Below are 4770 nucleotides of genomic sequence, written 5' to 3'. Positions count from 1 at the left end.
ACCTGCTCCCCATTCACACCTGAGATCTTGTAACACTAACGAGTCACATGACACTGCAGAGGGAAAATGGCTAATTGGGCCCAATTTGGACATTTCCACTTAGGGGTGTACTCACTTTTGTTGCCAACGGTTTAGACATTAATGGCTGTGCTTTGAGTTATTTTGAGGGGACAGCAAATTTACACTGTTATACAGGCTGTACACTCACTACTTTACATTGTAGCAAAGTGTCATTTCTTCAGTGTTGTCACATAAAAAGATATAATAAAATATTTACAAAAATGTGACGGGGTGTACTCACTTTTGTGGGATACTGTATATATACAGTATATGTGTATCTGTGTGTATATATATATATATATATATATATATATATATATATATATATATATATATATATATATATATATATGTGTGTGTGTGTGTATTTGTGTGTATATCTATGTATGTGTGTGTGTATATATAGTTTATTTTTTGTAATCTGGGTGAGTTATCCATTATATTCCGTTGTTACATGGTGTCATAGAAAAAAATATATATTTATCAGATGTTGAATTGCTGTGAGCCTTATTCCATAATAATCACTTATTGTTTAATACAGACAGTATGTGATTTTTTTTATTTTTACATTTTATTGTATTAATATATTTTCACCAAAATGTAAAATATAAAGGAAAAATACATAAACAGATGACTTTCCCACAACACCACATATATTTATAGTAGTGAAAATATATATTTTTAATATGTATATAATGTAGTTTAAATCAATTTAGTGCTCAAATGAAAGCATGATGGCAGCTACAGCAAAGACAGTGACTTAATCTGTCCTTGTCTAGCAGGTGGGTGGGGCCTATTCCGGGCTCCTGACGTCAATGACCCTTGTCTGCACTTTCTCTCTTGCTTCTGGGAGATCAAATGGAGAGGGGCTTGCAAGTATTAAAAGTTCCAAATGGCCCTAGGTGCACTGATAAAAACCCCCACCGTTGTGTCATTCAGCTTAGTTTAGTGTCAGTGCACACCTATAATGTCCCTCATATTTAAGCATATTGAAAGTAATATATATATGTTTTTTTATTAAACAGTGATATAAAGGAATATGGTAGATGACACCACATGAGCAAGTACAGTCACATAAGAGAAATAGTGAAATAGAATGTAACTCAGGTACGTTTATTGCACCTGAGGTGCTTTGATCTTGTGAGTGTTACATTCCGTTTCACTATTTCTCTTCTGTGACTGTGCTTGCTCATGTGGTTTTGCTGTTTTGTCTTTACAGAGTGTTCATTGAGACATCATTTTGGAATTGGATCCTGATGACTTTTATATCCCGCATTGCCGGTTGTGAGTCAGATGGACAACTGTGGAGTTCCAGCTTATTTGTCACCTTGTGGTGCACTTCATATGTGAGTGTATTTTTATCCTATTCATATACAATATTTGTGACTGTGCTACGCCATACGGGACCCTTGTGCTATCGCTTCTAGGCTTTCTGGAGGTGGTGAACCATTGCCTGTGCCAAGGAACTGCCTGTTGATGCCTACTATCTTTACTTCAGATAGATTGCTTTTGGACATTTGATATGGACTCGTTTCATTATTTTGTTTTATAGAGAGCGCCCCCTATATATACATATATAAAATATCTGTATATATTTACAAGTGTAACGTGACTTCTTAAAGGCATAATTGTGCTAAATAGGTATATATACTGAATATTTATATGTATAGAGAAAACTATGTATCTGTACTGTGTATATATGTCCTCTACTAAGCAATATTGTGTAAGATAAACTGCTAAGAAATTGACTATTAAATCATTATTTGTTTATGAAATCATGAATATTTTCTATCCATTACACTCCACCTGTTGATTCTATCACACATCATTAAGTTAATTTAGCTGTATCATTAATCTTTTCACTCTGCTGTTAACCACCCATAAGCCCAAATTGGCCACATTCTCTTTCAAGTACAGTTCACAAAAATCAGCATGTTTTTAACTGCATCAGCAGCACGTGTGTGATGTTCATCAGTGGGTTAAAGCAATCAAAGTTCTCAGTTGGTAGATTTCTGACAGCTGTTGCGTTGGATGTATAACAGTCTCTCTTTGGGCCAAGGGTCTACTAGGCCTTGCAGCAGTAGTGGTGACATTAAGGTCCAGTGCAGCTTTCATATCTGGTATCCAGGTTGGTATGGGACCATACATCTTGCTGCACCTGAAAAGTAAAAAACAGCAATCAGTCCACATTGCAATATCTTTTTTGAAGTTTATTTCTGCAATTAGAGTATCTTGTTTTCTGACACCACCTGTAGGTTCTAGAGCACACACCTTGTCATGACATCTCCCACTGTTATTGGTCCCTCTGTTTCTGTCAGTCAGTGCTTTACTGGGAGAGCTCCCTCCCCACACCATTTTGTTAGAGTGAGTAAATCCTGTATCTCATCCCCTCAGAGTATGACTTGGGGTCCGTTTGCGGATCTGATTTTTCAGAAGCCTGTTGCTTCTTTCAAACAGTCCAGCAATCTTGGGGTGATGTGGCATTTGCAAGATCCAGGTAACTTCACACTCTATGGCCCATGATTGCACTAGGGCATTTATATTGATGCTTTTGTGTTAACCATTTGTATGTCCTCATTTATATAATATAAATAGCGTAAAATAATAAAGTATGGTCCAATGAGCAAAGCTCCAATCAAATCAGAGTTCAAAGTATGAGCTACAGGTAAGTATGAGCTACAGGCAAGTATGAGCTACAGGTAAGTATGAGCTACAGTTAAGTATGAGCTACAGGTAAGTATGAGCTACAGGCAAGTATGAGCTACAGGTAAGTATGAGGAATTTTATACTTTTACCTTTTCACCTGAAGTAAAGAAGCATTTACATTTGTTAAAGGGACAGTCTAGTCAAAATAAACTTTCATGATTCAGATAGGGTAATGCAACTTTCTAATTTACTTTTATCATTACATTTGCTTTGTTCTCTTGGTATTCTTTTTTGACAGCTAAACCTAGGTAGGTTCATATGCTCATTTCTTAGCCCTTGAAACCGAACTGCTAAGCCTCCTGCTGGCGCGGCCGGGGCTCTGGCCAGAAGAGGATAAGGTCTCCAGAGCGCGTTAGTGTAAGTATGTAACTACAGGTGAACTTTTCACCTGTAGCTTTGAAACATTTACATTTATTTATCGTTCTTAGTTACTAACCCAAAGGTTAAGTTATTTACAAGATATGTCAGATAATGTCTGAATTTGGGCTGAGATATTGACTATGCCAGAGGTTTTCAAAGACTTAGACAGTGGGCCTCCACTTTGGCGAAACTTTCAGGATGAGCCTCCCCCCACACACACACAATAGATTTACGGCAGAAAGGAAAGAAATTCAGAAGTCGTTACTATGAATATATCATGAATACATATAAAGAAAGGCCCCAGAAGAAATGTAGAAGATAAACCACCTCTAATGTGGACGGCAAACAATATTGATTATCCACTCTTAATACAGTACAAATAAAGATACAAAGTCATACACACAACCTCATACAAAAAAAACATACATACACTCATACATACACACACTCATACATACACTTATACACACACATAAACACTCATACATACACACACATACACACACTTACACACACTCACTCATACATACACACACACACACACACTCAAACATACACACACACTCACTCATGCGCACACACACACTCACTCATACATACACACACACACACTCATACCCACACACACTCATGCACACACACACTTATATACACACACACACACTCAGACATACACACTCATACACACCCACACACACACTCATACACACACACACACTCATACATACACAGACTCACTCATACACACACTCACTCATACATACACACACTCAGACATACACACCCACACACACACTCAGACATACACACACACACACTCATACACACATACACAAACACACTAACTAGTGTCTTTTTAAATGCTATATATATTATGCTGCATATGTTTTTAAATCCTATATATATATAAATGTATATATATATATATATATATATATATATATATATATATATATATATATATATATATATATATATTTCCAAGATATCAGCACTCTCTGTTCCTGCCGTACAACTGTGGGGTGCCATCCAGTATATATGTAATAAATAAATCCAAAGGATGCACTCATCTTGATTCAAAATATTTAATTAGTGAGTTAACGTTTTCAGGGAGTAAATCCCATCCTCAGACTCCAGTGTTTTATTCACAGGAGTCTGAGGACGGGGGTTACTCCCTGAAAATGTTAACTCACTAATGAAATATTATGAATCAAGGTGAGTGCATCTTTTGGATTTATTATATATATATATATATATATATATATATATATATATATATATATATATATATATATATATATATATATGATGCATATGTTTTTAAATGCTATATATATTATGCTGTGTATGTCCATGAGAGAAAAGCAGCCTACCGTACAGGGGATGAGCCCTGCAAGTGCACATATCCTCCTGTCTCAGATTACAGAATCTTTATATGTCTGCTCTGTCTTCTCTGTAAAAGCCTGCACACTGTAGCACTCACTGTAATGCGCAGAGGCTTTTACAGAGAAGATAGACAAAACATGCAAGGAGTAGTAGCCACTACTAGCATTTAAAGATTGAACTTTTAGCCTACCTTCCCTCCGGTCATTTACTGGGCCTGGCTTCAGTCCACTCACCTCACAAACACGGTAACACACAGTA

At 36.4% G+C, this 4770-nt stretch overlaps 1 long non-coding RNA gene across 1 annotated transcript in view; it reads right to left on the bottom strand.

Moving 5' to 3' along the window:
* Nucleotides 1–604: 604 nt before the first annotated feature.
* Nucleotides 605–4770, bottom strand: part of LOC128648322 (uncharacterized) — a 4705-nt gene continuing 539 nt past the window's right edge. Inside the window, exon 2 of the long non-coding RNA XR_008400578.1 lies at nucleotides 605–2218. This is a non-coding gene — a long non-coding RNA (uncharacterized LOC128648322). The remainder of the gene's footprint in view (nucleotides 2219–4770) is intronic.

Source organism: Bombina bombina, chromosome 2 (genome assembly GCF_027579735.1).
Source record: "Bombina bombina isolate aBomBom1 chromosome 2, aBomBom1.pri, whole genome shotgun sequence".
Lineage (NCBI taxonomy): Eukaryota > Metazoa > Chordata > Amphibia > Anura > Bombinatoridae > Bombina > Bombina bombina.
This window is presented reverse-complemented; position numbering and strand designations above follow the sequence as displayed.